At 37.4% G+C, this 17,828-nt stretch overlaps 1 protein-coding gene across 7 annotated transcripts in view; it reads left to right on the forward strand.

The window, feature by feature from the left end:
• The window catches only part of LOC115209965 (signal peptide peptidase-like 3), a 368,123-nt gene that overhangs the window by 146,626 nt on the left and 203,669 nt on the right, over positions 1 to 17,828 (forward strand). For 4 of the 7 annotated variants that reach the window (XM_029778623.2, XM_036502734.1, XM_029778624.2 and 1 more), the window contains exon 3: positions 4,458 to 4,576. The exons of the other annotated variants lie outside the window; for them this stretch is intronic. The gene's annotated coding sequence lies outside the window, so the exon portion shown is untranslated. The remainder of the gene's footprint in view (positions 1 to 4,457; positions 4,577 to 17,828) is intronic. 7 annotated transcript variants of the gene reach the window in all.

A 17,828-nucleotide genomic window follows, 5' to 3' on the forward strand; every position in this document is an offset into this window, starting at 1 on the left:
ACAACAAAAATATCAAAACCCGATATTTTATTTATTGACAGCATAGATCTCTATAAAAGGATTTTATTACATATCTAGTTTTGTCATCAATAATGGTAGTAAATATATTTGTTGAAGCTATGGACGCATAAGAGGTGCAGCAACATCAAAGGAAAATTAACCGAGAACATAGTTTTCGTGTGCGGCACAGGAGCAATAGACACCACAGATACTCAGAAAACAGATTCCATCACACTACAGTGAGAGAAACCAGAAGTAGTTGATGGTTTCTGCTACCTAGGTGACCATGTTAGTAGTGGAAGTAAATGCTCAGAGAGTGTCACCTCTAGAGTACGAATAGCCTGGGCAAAGTTTAGAAAGCTTCTGCCCCTACTGGTGACAAAGAGTCTCTCGCTCAGAGTGAAAGGTAGATTGTATGACGCATGTGTGTGAACTGCCATGCTTCACGGTAGTGAAACATGGGCTGTGATTGCAGAGGACATGCGTAGGCTTGAAAGAAATGAAGCTAGCATGATCCGCTGGATGTATAATGTCAGTGTGCACACACAACAGAGTTAAGTGCCCTGCGAGAAATGCTGGACATAAGAAGCATTGGATGTGGCATGCAAAAGAGACGTTTGCGCTGGTATAGTCATGTACAACAGATGGATGAAGAGAGCTGTGGGAAGAAGTGCCACTCTCAAACAGTTGAAGGGATCCGGGGTAGACATGGGATGAGGTCAAGCATGACCTTCGATCGTTGGGCTTCACAGAGGCAATGATGAAAGACTGAGATCTCTGGAGATATGCTGTGACTGCGAAGACCCAACAAATAACATGAGTTCATGGCTGTTTCCTGCACCAGCTTCACATAGTTGCCCCAGCCCATCCAAAGTACCTTGGATCGCAGGACGGCCTGCTGTGCTTACCTTGGGTTATAGGGTGACCTGCTGTGCTTGAGGAGACCTATTGAGTCAAGTACATCAACATCAAAATTAAAATCAAATGGAAATTGTAGTTGTAATACCTGTGCCGGTGGCACATAAAAAGCACCATCCGAACGTGGCTGATGCCAGCGCTGCCTTGACTGGCTTCTGTGCCAGTGGCACGTAAAAAGCACCAACCGATCGTGGTCGCTGCCAACCTCCCCTGGCACCTGTGCCGGTGGCACATAAAAAGCATCCATCACACTCACGGAGTGGTTGGCATTAGGAAGGGCATCCAGCTGTAGAAACACTGCCAGCTGCTAGATCAGATTGGAGCCTGGTGCAGCCTCCTGGCTTCCCAGACCCCGGTTGAACTGTCCAACCCATGCTAGCATGGAAAATGGACGTTAAACGATGATGATGATGTACTTAAATATATTGAAAATGAGAATGAAATACAGTTAAACAATGGAAAAATATGTATTTTATCATATTTTCACTAATTTAAATAAAAGTGTTTTGAGATCATATACTGAAACTCAAGCGACTGCAGCATAACAGACATAAGTTAGCCATTCAGAAACACACAAAGACCATCAACTCTACTTAACCCTTTAGTGTTCAGATTATTCTATCAAACATAATGCTTTTTGAATTACATTGTTTTCAATTATCATGTATTATCTCATATATTAGAGATTTCGATGATGTGAATGTTTAAAGTAGAATAACATGTAGGGTAGGTGTGAGAGCCTGGATTTGGTTGGTTTAAAGATAAAACAGATGGAATATTTTGGCTGGATATGGCTGATTTAAATGCTAAAGGGTTAAACATTTATTTGTAATACAATATCAAAATTTTGGTTGCTTGAATCTGCAACCTTTTCATTGACAAAACATTCTGCTGCAGAATTTTTAGTCAGTGGACAAGTCAGAGTTTCAAGTGACAAAAATTTCAAGACCATATTACAAAGAAATGTTTTAAGTAAAGTTGATGGTCTTTGTATGCTTCTCTAAGGCTAATTTATGCCTTCCACATTGCAATCACCAACTATAGGAACAGGTGTGGGTGTGTGGTAAAAATTTGCTTCCCAACCACATGGCTCTGGGTTCAGTCCCATTGCATGGCACCTTGGACAAGTGTCTTCTTACTTATAGCCTTAGGCTGACAAAAGCCTTGTGAGTGGATGTGGTAGACAGAAACTGAAAGAAGTCCATATTTATTTATTTATTTATTTATTCATTTATTTGTGTGTGTGTGTGTGTTTGTTCTCCACCAGCACTTGACAACCAGTGTCATTGTGTTTATGTTCCTATAACTTAGTGGTTTGGCAAAAGGGGCTGATAGAATCCTATAGTCCATTGAAATAAAATTTCTTTTTTCATTTGATTATAATTAATAAAGTAATTTAGTTTTATAAATATTTAACAATAATTGCTACTGTAAAAGTACAAAGGTGGAAAAATTGGCAAAAGAGGTTGACAGAGTAAGTACTAGGCTCAAAAAAAGAAAAAAAGGAAAAAATCCTGGGGTCCCTTCAAGTCACATGTGGTTACATTTTGAAATATATATATATATATATATATATATTTATAATATACATACATATACTTGCAATATAGGAAAACTTTGTCAAAACCTAAGTAAACTTTAATGCTGCATTCCTAGTTGGATTACCATTCATTAGAATTTCATTTAATGTTTCTACATTTCCAACTATATTCTCATATTTATATACATATATATAAATATTTCATCAAGGATATATTTACATATGTCCTTGATAAAGATAATTTATCTGTTGATTGTCATCTTCATTATTGTCTGCTTGTTCAAATGCTTAAAAATAATCTGATTTCTTTTGCCATGCTAGCATTCCTTTCTATTTTCTTCCTTCTTCTCATGATGTTTATGATGGTATCTGCTTTTCTATGCTTTCATGGGTTTGGTGAATCCCGTCCAACACAGTGTCTTGCCATTTTTTTTTTGTCATTTTCTGTGTCACCAGAGATCAAATTCCACCACTTATACCCATGTCTTTCTCGGCCATCATCTTCCACTGTTTCCTTCCATTTGGATCTCTTGGACCACTTCACCCATCTGTTATCATCCATATGCATTTTAGAGCCATATCAATATATCAATATAGTTGTCACTTTTGCACACATTATCTGATTCCTTATACTCTCATTTTTCTCAATTCATCTGTACTATGACACTCATGTGCACTAATATTGCACATTCAGCTGACAATGCTTGCTTCATTCCTCTCCTATCTTTGCACATCTTCTGCATTCAATACTTATGTTCCAATCTCATGCAGTATTGCATTTGGTGAACAAAAATGTACAATCTACCCTTCGATTGAAAAGAATCCCTTTGTTTCCAGCTGGGTAATAACACTCTTAACTTTTTCTATCCTATTCTTATTCTGGCTACTGTGCTTTGTAAATGTTTCCATGAATTTAAAAATTTTGTTTCCCAAAATATAATGTACTTTATTGCATAGTTTGTACTGTATAATAAAAATAAATTATTAGATAAGTACATTTTTATGGTCTGTTGTTATTTTTGTAAATTAAAAAAAAGCAATTGAAAACTGATTCTTAAAATTTTTATTGCTCATTTTCATTGGGTTGGAATCAATTTTCACATTTCATATACTATAATAATTTTGAATTCACTGCATATGGAGGTTTTTATAGGATGAATCGTTTGTACTAATTGAGGCATAGCTGTATGTATGTGATGTATGAGCATGTGAAAGCACACACACACACACACACACACTTCATAGATGGCCAAATCAGGTTCTGTGATATTACACAGAAAAATATTTCATGATCGTAAAAAATCATAAAAGTCAATGAATGAGGAAGGCTGTTCTCATTGATAGGTTTCTGACAACTTGCTATTGCACACAGATATACCAACTAATTATGGAATATGTAGAATTTACAGGAGGTGATCAATGGTTGTAACCTTTTAGAGATCTTGGATTCGCTGAATGATATAAAACCAATGGGTTTAACTTGAAGCCTTCACCTGCATTTCCTCTGAATAAAAGAATTAAATGATTGTTAATAACTTTTTATCGTGGTTAAGATTTTTAACTTTTAGAAATATAACTTCTTTGACATTCTTTTCCAAAATGATCTAATTCTATTTATGTTAGATATTTGTTGTTCAGTATTTCTTTTTCAACTATTTCCTTAAAAATAAAAAGCCAGATACTTTGCTGCAGCTGCTTTTTCAGCACTGGTTGGTTCCCCACAGAATTTTGGCATTGTGCAACTGAATTCTAATCTTAAATCTTTCAAATCTGTCAGCTCTTGCTTTAAGTATTCTTTGGTGTTGAATTGACTTATATCATTTTTCATGGCTGTAAATATCCTCAAAGATTTTGCTTGAATTGTAGCTTCAGAAATCAGAATACATTTTTGATTACAATCCTCAATCCATACAGCAAGAAAGATTTTCCATTTTCAGCCATTCCTTATAGCTGTTTGCAAACCACAAAATGCTGATGCTAATTTATCTTTTTATTTCAGCTGCATGTTTTATATTTTGGACAGTTGATTCATGCATACCAAGACCTCTGCCAATTTTCGAATTGCTATTGCCACATGTATGGCATTCTATTGCGTCAAATTTCTACTCCAATGTAATAGTAAGTCTCTTCCTTTTTGTAGTAGAAGCATTTGTGGTACATATATTTTCAGTTTTTACTAGCTTATATAAACCAACAATACTGGCTGTAATTGAAAACATGAAAACTGCAGCATGCTATCGTACAATGATAGCCAAAAGCAATTTGACTGATAATTCACTTGGAGCACTTGTGATGGATAGATTTTAATTTTTGTGCATCAAAAAATTGTTTTACTAAATTGAATTTAGTTATATACTAGATGAAAAATTGTATCATATAATTTATTCTGAATTGAATTCCTATTATTTGAATTTGTATTATTTGAAACTTCAATGTTCACATGTGTATGTAAGTATTTAATGTAAAAATACTGGGAAAGCAATATATTGGTTGTTACATAACATGCAGGAAAGTCACATAAAATTATTTAGAAAGGATGGAAGTGTAGAATATTTTAGGGTAGTTAAGAGCCAAGGTATGGGGGGGGGGAGAAACAAGATGAAATACCTTAATACTTAACCAGAGAATTTGACAAAATACAGTTGGACAAAAGTTATATTGTAGACAAGTGTGAATTTTCCAGTGAGAAAGTAGAACTGAAATTTCTGATCTTGCGCTGATGATATTGAGGGTGTGTGCTTATATATGTGTGTTTGTGTGTGAATTAAAGCTGTGAAAAGGGTTAGAACTGTTCTACATTTAATATTGATTTCTTTATTACACTCTAGAGTAATTATATAAAGACTAAGTACAGTTAAGTCATTCTAAGATGGTACTGAAGTAGCACTTTTTTTAAATAAAGCCATCACAATTACTGTCACCTTCTTACTACAGGCATACAACAAAACTCTTCTGAAACTCTTCACCAGTCCACTATCTCTCCATCACATAACGTAACTGTTAAGATGGGTCTTTTCTGACAATCTAGCTTCTTTCTTAGCAAACTCTTCAGTATTTTCCTCTCAACAAGGATCTGTTGAAGCACTTAATGCTGATTCCCATTCTAAAGAATGACAATCTCTCTGACCCTACTAACTTTTACATTATCATTCTCACTTCTAACATCTCAAAAGTGAAAGAACAGTCATAAATAACTAGCTACCTCATAACTTGTAACTGCTCTCTGTTATTAGGGAGCATGAGCTCAGTTTGTGCAGAGCTACATCTACTTGAGACATGCTAAAGGCTCATGGTCACTGCACTTTTCTCCATGACTAAGTAGTAAAAGAAAAAGCAGTGCATAAATGATCAGAAGACTGAGGCATTTTCCAAGGCAAACTGTAATAACACCAAGTTACAATCATCTTTTATCTCTTATTTGTTTTAGGCATTGAACTGTGGCCATGCTGGAGCACCATTTTAAAGGGTATCATCAAACAAATCAATTCTAGTACTTATTTTTTAAGCCTGATACTTATTCTGTCAGTGTCTTTTGCTGTATTGCTAAGTTACTGGGATACATACAAAGCTACACTACTTGTCAAGTGTGGGGGACAAGCATTGTGCAAACACACACAAATACATGTATGATGGGCTTCTTTCAGTTTCTGTCCACTAAACCCAATCACAAGGCTTTGATTAAGCTAGGGTTATAGCAGATGACACTTGTCCAAGGTGCTATGTAGTGAGACTGAACCCAAGACCACATATTTAGGAATTGAGCTTCTTAAACACACAGCTACTTGTGCATCTATTGTACACATATCACAGACACAGTTTCGTACTACATGGTCTTACAAATGAATTGTATAAACTAAAACTCCGAGGATCTCTTATGACAATTTCACATTTACAACATTGTCAGAAGTAAATCTGAAAGCCTAGGTTTCAACTTCTGTTGAAGAAAAAACTTCAGCTTTCATTATTCTCTTGACAAATCAGTGTAACTGACAGTGAAGTATAGCTCACAGATCTAATGCAGTGCTGCTGCTATATATGCAAACATCCTAGACCACACCTAAAAAGAATACCATCTGACTAATTGAAAAAGACTCACTACTTAACAAAATGTTGCAATCATTGGTTCACAGATGTACTGTTTCTCTTCTCTGATTCTTCTGTTCCTACTGCAAAACCTGCTGAACTAGTAAACCAATTTGTTTCTCCTTCCATCATGTTACATTATTCTTTCTTAGATCTGTAGCTTTTTGAAGACCTTCCATACCTACATTTTTCCTACAAAAGTTCAAATTGAATACCAATCACATTGATCTCCTTAGTCTGGAAGAGCTTACAAAGTCCCTACATGCTTTTAGAGTAGTATAGCTGCTTGATCTGTTAGAATTAGAAGCTAAATCTTTCAAATTACACTGTACCATGTTCAAAACAGAAAGACATGTTAGAAAGTATGTTATGGTTGGAATGAATTTGATCATAGATCTGCTTAGTGAGGGCTGACTGTGGGCTAAACAGCAACAACAGCGATGATGCTTTCCTCACATTCTCATTAATTAGGAAAGAAAACTGTTTTACTGGTCAACTTTGCCTTTCAACCTTTCAGGTCAATAAACTAAGTACCAGTTAAGCACCATGGTCAATGTAATTGACTTACCCCGCCATTGAAATTACATGCCTTGAGTTAAAATTTGAAATCAATATTAAAAAGGTCGATGTCTCAGAGTTTGATAACTTTTATTGAACTCTGAGACATCAACCTTGTTAATATTGATTTCAAATTTTAACTCAAGGCATGTAATTTCAATGGCGGGGTAAGTCAATTACATTGACCATGGTGCTTAACTGGTACTTAGTTTATTGACCTGAAAGGTTGAAAGGCAAAGTTGACCACTGCAGAATTTGATCTCAGAACATAAAAATGGACGAAATGTCACCAAGCATTTTGGCTGGTGTGCTAATGATTCTACCAGCTCGCTGCCTTCGACCTATTTCATATTAAAATGCAGTAAGTTTAGACATTGAAATTAATACTGTTAGAGCATCGAATTGAGGTGTTAGGTTATGGGGCAAATGCAAGTTCAAACCTCACTGGAACCATTATGTTGACTAATAAGCTTTTAACTGTCATTTTACTCAGTGACTAGCATCTTCCATACACTCTTTCACAGTTGAGTGTGTAACAACAATGGTTTAAAATATTGGCATTGGACCAGCAGATTTTTGAGATGGGGGAGTCAATTACATCAATCCCAGTATTTGACTGGCATTTATTTTATCAACCTTGGAAGGATGAAAGGCAATGTCCACCTCAGCAGAAGTTTGAACTCATAATGTAAAGATAGATAAAATGTTGCTAAGCATTTTGCCTGGCATGTCAACTGTTCTGTCAGCTCACTGTCTTAGTGTATAGCAGTAATAACATGGAAAAATCGCGGGCAGACACAATCTAGTCTTGTGTTGTTATGACGCTCTGAATCAGAACCACCGAGTATCCATACGTTAGTCCCACCCATGCTAGCATAGAAGGTAGACGTTAAACGATGATGATGATGATATACTTTGGCTATCATTACATTTGCTAAAACATAGTGCAGCTGTTAAATAGGTTATGGTGTTACATTTACTGCAGCTCAGTGTACTTTGCTGATCAAAATGAATCATTGTTTAACCATTTTAAGACACATGCTGCTTTGGTATGTGTAGCCAAAAAGACCAAAATGTTTTTTCTCTTGAGATTGAAAATGATAGGTACATGTAGAAAACAAAATATAAAGTGCCTAAAACTCGTTTATTAATATGTAAAACTATATATATTATATAGTTTTATATTATATCTACTGGAAGATGATCTCTAGCTATTACACTGCAAAACATTTGTTTCATTGGGCTGATGGATCAGCTTCAAAGTCTTTCCAGCTTGTATTACTTGGTCTGATCATTTGGCCTGGGTGTCCCAAGAGAGTTAAGATCAGTTGAATTTGGTTTCTTTATTAACACTTTAGCATTCAGATTACTATGTCAAATGTAATGCTTATTTATTCATATTTATTTTGAATTAATCACACATTTTGTAGCTTCAAGATTTCAATAGTGTGTTTGTATATTTTCAGAATGACATTGTAGGGTAGGTGTGAGAGGTTGGATTTGGTCAGTTTTAACATAAAACAGGTAGAATATTTGGGCCAGATATGGCTGGATAGGGTTAAGTTAAAATTCAGTGTTTCAAGAATTGAAATTTAGTTTTTTCTGTAATATTTACTTCTTTGTTTCTCTTTGTAATATTTTTGTTCATTCTTTTTTTTAAATATTTATTTTGTTATTGTAATAGAAGGAAGGGCTCTGTTTGATTGTAATTAAATTATGTTATTGCTGATATTTCCTTAATTTTATCCTTTTTACTTGAGGAATGGAAAAGACAAAGCTCTCATCCCACACTCCAAATCTTAGTATTGAAATTAAATGCAGTATTTGTTTCATTGGACAGCCCATAAATTTTTATGGGAGTGAGATAATCAGTTGAATTGATCTCGGTACATTATCTTATATACATATATATATATATATATATATATATATATATATATATATATATATATATATATATAAAGGAAATGAAGAAAATGCTGACAAAATAATTTAAGTAAGGGAGAGTGTATTTAATTAGGTGAAAGTTCTTTTTACCAGTTGCGCATTTGTTATGCTTATCAAAAGATATTTTTTTAAGTGAGATAGAGTTCCTTTCTGATAGATTTTTTTCTCATCTGACTTTATGTTGGGTTTGCTGTCTCTTATATGTGAAAAAAGAGGCTCCAGAGTTGTTTAAGATTTGCTTGGTTTCGTGCCTAAAATTTCTTGTGGACAATGGTCAATACAATTTTGATTGGTCATTATAAAGGGGTCACGTGAATGTTTGAATGGGTGTTGGTGTTGGGGTAAGAAAATAGGCTCCAGAGATGTTAAAATTTGGCTAGTGTCGCGCCTAAAATTTCTTATTGGTCAGAATAAAGAGGTCACATGGATGTGGTCATAATAGAGAGGTCACATGAATGTTTAGAATGAATGTTGGTGTGGGTGGTGTATGGAGTTTTCGAAAATACCATTGTTGAAAATTCTTATTGTTCAGACTGGTCAGTAGACATCATGTGGATATTTTAAATAGCTTTTTAGGAGTGTAGTTAAGGAGTGTATTTTCCGCTTGACTGAATTTGAGCTGGATAAGTAAGTTCGTTTAGGACAGGAAGAGCTATATGTGTGTGTGTGTGTTTATATGTAGGGGCGCGTGTATATATGTGTGCGTGTGTGGGTACAATTTTCAATATTTATAGTTCTGCTGGCCTTGTGCCTGTATCGGGAAGCAACGTGTTTGTGTGAAGTCAATATTTACAGTCATTTCCAAAAAATAGTGTTGGATGTTTTGCACCCGTATCAAATTATGTGTATGTGTGGAACCATATATTTGCGTGTGTCATGGTGTTAATATCTGGGTAAAAGTGTGTGTAGGGTGTGTGCAGGTGTAAGTGTGTTTGTTGTGGGTTTGTGTTAGGGGGATGTGTTTAGAAGTGGTCTGTATTTATTAATAAGGTGGGATTCCATGGTTATTCGCTGGGTATGAGTGGCATTGTCTTTAAATTTGTAGAGGGGAAAGATTCTAAAATTGGGATGAAGTTGTGCGGCACAGGTATCAATATGTGCACTAAGTGCTATATTTTAAAATATATATATATATATATACGTGTGATTGATTGATTGATTCTAGTTTCAGCTTATGAGCTGTGGCCATGCTGGGGCACCGCCATTTGGTGTTGCTACTTGGTTTCACTTCACGAAAGCTTTCTAGCAACTGCCATTTGGTGCATGAGAGAGTTCGATGCAGCTGCCCTCATCTGCCCCTCCTGCCGTGAAGTTGGTTCATCTGGGACACCTGACAGGAAGAGATCCAGCTTCATTTTAAAGACATCTGCATCCACCCCATGCAGGTCTCTCAGGTTCTTCGGGAGGATATTGAAGAGCTGTGGGCCTCGGAAGCCCAGGCTATCACAGAATCTTGTCCTACATCTTGATGGCAAGTTTGGAGTCCTAGGCACCACGCAGTGGCGCCCAGTTCTGGCATTTGCGTAACTCTCGATGCCAATGTTCAGGACACTTCCCTCCAGGATCTTCCAGATGTATATTATGGCATATCTTTCCCGCCTACGCTCCAGGGAATATAGTTTTAATCTCTTGAGTCTTTCCCAGTAGCTTACATTCTGCATAGAGGTTATCTTCTTCGTGTAGCTACGTTGGATCGCCTCGAGCTCTGTGATCAACTTGACACTGGATGGTGACCATAACTGAGAGCAGTAGTCAAAGTGGCTTAGGACAAGTGTCCTCCAGAGGACCATCATGGTTTCTTGTTCTCTTGTTCTAAAGGTTCTGAGGATCCATCCGGCCAGTCGTCTACATTTCATTGCCAATTTAGCAACATGTACACGAAAGGTCGCGTCATCACTCATGTAAATACCTAGGTCACGCACTGATTGTGCCTCTGGGATTGCTATTCCTCCGGGTCCAGTGTATTCATTGGGTATTGCATTTAGTTTTGCATGCTGATAGTATAGAGCTTGAAACTTTTCAGCATTGAACTGCATGCTATTCTTTTCGGCCCACTTGTATATTTTGTCTAGCTCACATTGCAGGTGTTTAGTGTCCTCAGGGTTCTGTATTGCCTGTGAAACTTTTGTATCATCTGCATAACTTGTGATCGTGGCTCTCTGCGTGGCTGAGGGCATGTCTGAGAGGGCCATTATGAACAGTAGTGGTCCCAGAACAGTGCCCTGCGGAACACCGCTCACTATTTGTGTGTTAATGGAAGTGGCCCCATTGGCCACTACCACCTGACTTCTATCTTTCAGGAAGTCATGAAGCCATTCTCCCAGTTTTCCAACTATGTTGAGATCACGCAGTTTGTGACATATCATTCCATGATCGACTTTATCAAAGGCCTTTGCAAAGTCGAGATATATCACTTCCACATTTGAGTGGTTGAGCATCCGTTTCAGCACCCAGTCATAGTGTTGTAGGAGCTGAGTTAAACAGCTTCTCCCTGGTCGGAAACCATGTTGGGTGTCGGGCAGCAAGTCATTCTCTTCAAGGAAGGTGATCAGCTTCCTTCTGACTATTCGTTCCATGACCTTGCTGATGTGTGAGGTCAGAGAGATAGGTCTATAGTTCTTGGCTTCCGCTCTGCTACCTCCTTTATGAATGGGGCATATTTTACCTTCCTTCAGTTTTCTTGGGAGTTTGCCAGCTGCAAGGAAGCTCTGAAAGAGGAACTGCAGTGGTCTTGCTAGGACTCTCTTACATGCTTTTAGGAGGATTGCCGGGAATCCATCGGGGCCAGTAGCTGAGTCTGTTTTCATTTTATCTATAGCCTTGATTACATCGTCTTCCTTTATATCAATGTAATCTATCGTCGCCGCCTCTGATTTTATATCTGCAGTGGTAAAAAAGTCAGTTGGATTGCTGATTTGGAGATGCCCAAGGGGTGGAGTGAAAACACTCTTGAATTGCTCATTCAGTATTTCACTTACCCTCATTGGTTTTCCTGTAAGTGTGCCATCCTTTTCGAGGAGTGGCCCTATTCTACAGTGCACCGTAGCTGTTTCTTTGGCATACCTGTAGAAAGCTCTGGGGTTAGATTTTATGTTGTCTATAGCCCAGGCTTCTTTGTCTGCTCTTTCCTTTTCATGGGAGAGTTGCAGACATTTTTCGATTTCCAACAGTTTTATTTTTAGGCGGGACTTTTCACTGCTTTCAATCTGTTTGTTTAGGCGATTTGAAAATTTTGTACGCCGTCTCATTAAAATTTTCCTCTCTCTGGGGATTTTGTTCTTGTGTACAGTGGCCTTTCTCTCTGGGACACATTTGTAGCATATGGCTTGCATTACAGACATGAATTGTTGAAGTTTCACGTCGATGTCTGGCGAGGAGAGACATTTAGGCCAGTTTTGTTTGAGGATCTCTTTCTCAATTTGTTTCCAGTTTGCCTTATGGTAGTTCAAGCTGGAAAGATTCTGAGGGTTTCTTGTAGGATGCATGTCCGTGCTCTCTTTTGGCCCGTACATGGTCAGCTCTATCATGTTGTGATCCGAGAGTAGTGTCGGTGTCACTTTCACATTATGGATGAGATCCATGTCATTTGTGAAGCAGAGATCCAGTGTGTTACCTGCCCTGGTTGGTTGGAGTATTACCTGCTCCATGTACAGGGTGTTGATGAGGTTCAGGAGGGACCTCGCCTGTCCTCGTTCACATCTTGTCATTCCTGGGAGAGAAAGGCCCTCGGGCCATCTGACATTGGGCAGATTGAAGTCTCCCATAAGAAGTACACTTATGTGTTGTTCTAATGTGGTTAGAACTTCTTCTATTTTTATAAGGCAGTCTTCAAACTTGCCCACATGGCTTGGGGCATCTGGAGGGCGATATGTAGCACACACAACTACATCAAGTTGCCTAATATGTACAATTAGTGTGTCACACACCGAGTTTGAGTATGACAAGAGGACCTGGGGTGTGAGGTCCTCACGGATGTACATAGCAACACCTCCATGACTCCTTTCTTTCCTGTCGGTCCATAGTACAGCATACTGTGGTATGTGTAACTCCGCATCTGCTATATCCGGTTTCAGGTGCGTTTCCGTAAGTGCTATGCATAAGGCTTGATTGCATGCAACAAAGTCTCTCAGGAACGGGATTTTTGTCCTGTTACTGAGTGTTTGCAGTCCTCTGATGTTCAGTAGGAGCATCGAGGTGAGGTGTACGTTGTTGCCGGTGGTGTCCATCCTGGGTCTGTTTGCTGTGGTGGTCTGGTATATAGTGGGTAGTCCCACCTGCGGGCTTGGGTTTGATGAAGCCAGGTCAGCTGCTGTACAATCTTTTGTGCCATGCACAAAAAAGATTGTTGCTCAGCAGCTGCTCTTTCGACAACATCATGTTGGTGGTTTGTGGCACGCACAACATCTGCGTACCTCCGCTTTGGGGCAAGTGGTGCGTGGTCCATCCCTTTTCCTTGTGTTGATGGTTTGTCCATCTGCCTCGTGTCTCTGTGGCAGGGTCCCCGATGTGCAAAGCGGCAGCCTGCACCTTCCTTTCCATGCCAGCAGGAACCTCTCAGGTAGAACCTGCACACCCGTGTGCGCTGTTTGTTTCCATCTTTTGCGGTTCCACTTCTATTCCTGGTTTTTTCACCCTTTGGTCCTGCTTGAGCTTTTCCTTTAGCTCTTCCAGTCCTTCTTTTAGTTCTTCCTCCTCCCTCTACCTCTTCACCGGGTTCTCAGTCTCCATGGCCCTTGCTGCCGGTTGGAGAACTATACACCTGTTTGTTGTTTACACACCTGTCTTCGTCTTTTGTTTTTTTGTAAATTCCAACTATATATGTCATTGGAGAGATCAAAAGCAAGGCCAAAATCAGTGGGATTTAGTGTCTGACTGTAAAGGAACTCCATTAAATCCAGCCAAATGCTTCATTCAGCTCACTACTGTTCCTGGCTGTTCTTTTCCAATTCCTCACATTTCCCAATATTCAGCTGGAAACATTGAGTTACCCAAATTAAATGTGAGATATAATAACTACTTTGATTTCTTTCAGAACCCCCCCCCCCCCCAACAAAAAACAAAAGAAAATAGCATTATGCTTGAAATTGTTTTTCTTAAAAATGGGTTTAGTTGAGGAGAGGTATTGTCTTTGATTGTTACAGAAATTTCGAGACTAAGATTGATCCTCTTGGTATTCAGTAGGGCAGTGATAAATTGTTGACAAATTAATCTCCACTTCAAACTACCTCATTAACATCACACAGTTAACTGAACTGATTTGCATATCTCACTTACCAACTTTCTATATTCTGGCAGTTAAAAAATAAAAAAAAAATGTTTTTATGCTACAGTTGATAATTCTTTATCTAAAATGCTTGGAATATTTCAAACTTCAAAATGCTTGAATATTAATAGTTTATTCCCATGCTGTGAGGGAAGATTTGTATAAATTTGATACTGGTCCTGTTTCACATGACATGTAACAGTTTTACTTTGGGAATGTTTTGGTTTTTACAAAAAAAAAAAAAAAAAAAAAAATCTGACTTATTACACTTTGACTTCAACTTTTTCCACACGAAACAGTTCTATGTCACTCTAGCTGTTTACAATTTTTTAAGCTATCTCACACTCTCACAATACAATTCTATTTTACCTTAAGCTTTTCAAGTGCTTTCTGGAATTTTTCTATATGTAACTGAGGTTGCTGTGTGGTTAAAAAGTTCACTTGGTAGCCATGTGGTTTTGGGTTCAGTTTTGGGTGAGTGTCTTCTGTTACAGTCCCAGACTGACCAATTCCTTGTGAGTAAATTTAGTAGACAGAAACTGTGTGGAAGTCCATGACACACACACATGAATTGTGTGTAGGTGTGTTTGTGTTTGTTTCCTTCCCCATTCCTTCATTTGTTTATGAGTAACTAGCAGTTCAGCAAAAGAGACTGATAGAATAAGTACCAGTCTTAAAAAGTAACTACTAGGGTTGGTCTGATTGACTAAACTGTTCAAGGCAGGGCCCCAGCATGGCCAAGATCCAGTGACTGTCTAGTAAAAAGATAAAATATCATTTTTGCTTTCCTGTAATTTCCACAGATTTTATCTTAACAACTAAACAACAACAGTAGCTCTATGTGTTATGCTGTGTGTTGATTTGATATGAACACTGTGTATCATTCACAACATCTGTGCTGTGGGTCATTTGTAACACCTATATCATGTGTCATTTGCGATATCTACGCTGTGTGCTATATGTGACATGTATGTTGTGTGTCATTTGTGCGCTCGCCAATGTGTGACATTTAAGAAACCAGTTTCAGTACTCTCAGTGGTGTCATTATTGTGTGCTATCTGTAACATGAACAATGCAAGCTGTCTGGAAAATGATTTCTATATGCTTAGACTTTATAACCTCAACCATTGTCTATGATGAAATAATCCTTTAAAACTATTCCATTCTTCTCCCATCATGCTGGTGAATTAAAGTTTATCCTTTGCATTATGTATATTTGCTGCCTGTTAGAGTCTACTTACTAAATGATTGACAATTAGATGTGGCACTTCAGGAAAGTAACACTCTATTCCACTACACATATACAATCTTGCTTTGGTTGCACACATGCACACATACTCACCACACACGGTATATTAGTCCTATGTACTCATGTTCCAGCTGCTTACAAAATGTTGACTATAATTACATATGCTCCAGTTCACATATCTGTACAGTTTTGTTTTGAAATGCATATTTGGACTGGCTTAAACTAATGCATAGACAAAGCAGCTGCTTAGAAAATTAATAATGGTTTCAAATTTTCACACAGAACCAGCAAGGTTCAGGGGAGGGGGTATGTCAATTACATTGATCTCCAGTATTCAACTGCTATTTCTTTTATCAACCTTGAAAGGATGAAAAGCAAAGTTGTCCTCAGCTGAGTTTGAACTCAAAACGTAAAGACAGACGAAATACTGCTAAGCATTTTGTCTAATACTATAATGATTTTGCTAGCTCCACTGCCTTAGAATAATAATAATAATGATTTCAAATATTTGCACAAGGCCAACAATTTCAGGGAAGGGGTAAGTCAATTTTATCGCTCACCACCACTCCTGCTCAACTGGTACTTATTTTATTGTCTTCAAAAGATGAAAAGCAAAGTCGACTTCGGCAGAATTTGAACTCAGGACATGAAGACAAACGAAATGCCACTTAGCATTTTGCCTGGCATGCTAACAATTCTGCTAGCTTGCCACCTTAGAATAGTAATAAAATTAATAATAGTTTCAAATTTTGCCACAAGGTCAGCCATTTTGAAGGAGGGGATGTGTTGATTACATTGACCTCAGTGCTCAACTAGTACTTAATTTATCAACCCTGAAAGGATGAAAGGCAAAGTCAACCTCAGATGAATTTGAACTCAGAACATAGTGACAGACGAAATACCACTAAGCATTTCATCCATTGTGCTAATGATCCTGTCAGCTGACCACCTTTCTTCTGTTTCCAGGTTTCATGTGTTTCTATTTAACAAAGAAAAGATAAAAAACACAGCAAATATCTGCTGATTATCTGTAATCTCTAAACTGAGATAAGGGACATATACTCTTTTATTATGATCTGTCATTGTAACACCACAATGTATGCTATTTATTTACATTCGTATTGGTATTTTATCATTGTAATAATCTATCATGAGGTTTTCCTTTCTTCCTGGTGTAAAAAATTGTGCTTATCGAAGTTAAATGCACATTCAGAATGTAATCTTTTATCTTTTACCTGTTTCAGTCGTTTGACTGTGGCCATGCTAGGGTACCACTTAGAAGGGTTTTTTAGACAAATGAATTAATACCAGGATTTGTTTTTTATTTAAGTCTAGAACTTATTCTATTGGTCTCTTTTGATGAACTGCTAAGTTGCAGGGATGTAAACACATCAGTGCTGGTTGTCAATTAGTAGTGGCATTGAACACAGACACAAAGCTTTGGTCAGCCCAAGGCTATAGTAGAAGACACTTGCCTATGCAGTGGGACTGAACCTGGAACCATGTGGTTGGGAAGCAAGCTTCTTACCACACAGCCACACATGTGCCTATAATGTGTAATTATTATTTTTTTTTGCATTACTGGCTGTCTGTTAAAAAGAAACCATAACGTCACTTGCTCTCAGATTTCTTCTATGCAAACTTCTTTATAACTCTGACAATATTTTGAGAAACATAATATATCCTGACTTTATCATCAGAGTTTTAATGATAGCTTTATATATTTGTGCACTTTCTAGTTTACCTGAATAGGACATTTACAATATAGTCATATTATTACTATGGTATAACTGATGTAGAATATGTTACCATTATTGTACAATATTAATTCTTTCATAAAGTACAAATAGCTCTTACAGCTTCAGTTTTCTGCACTTGGTTTGGCTTTCTCTTCAGAACCTATAACTATAAATAGTCTTAGGAACTGATTCTGGATAAAAAACAAAAAAAAGTGGGGGTGGGGGAGAGAGAGAGAAAATAAAAAAGAGCTCTGCAATGGAGTGCTTTTTTCATATTTGGTACACCTTTTAGCACTTTTTTTTTCTTTTATCATGCTGGTATGTAAGCTTAGAAACAGCAACCAAACTTCTTTCAGTTCAATTGTACCATCTCAATGCATGTACCCAGCACTACATTATTTTGGATACACATCATAAATAGGACAGTCATTCTTGAAGTCCTTTGATCATATGTTTACTCAACTAGGGTTAACCAACAATAAAAATACTAACAGATTGGTGTTTTAGATTTCATTCAGAGTAGAGCCAGCT

This window comes from Octopus sinensis, linkage group LG1 (assembly GCF_006345805.1).
Source record: "Octopus sinensis linkage group LG1, ASM634580v1, whole genome shotgun sequence".
NCBI lineage: Eukaryota > Metazoa > Mollusca > Cephalopoda > Octopoda > Octopodidae > Octopus > Octopus sinensis.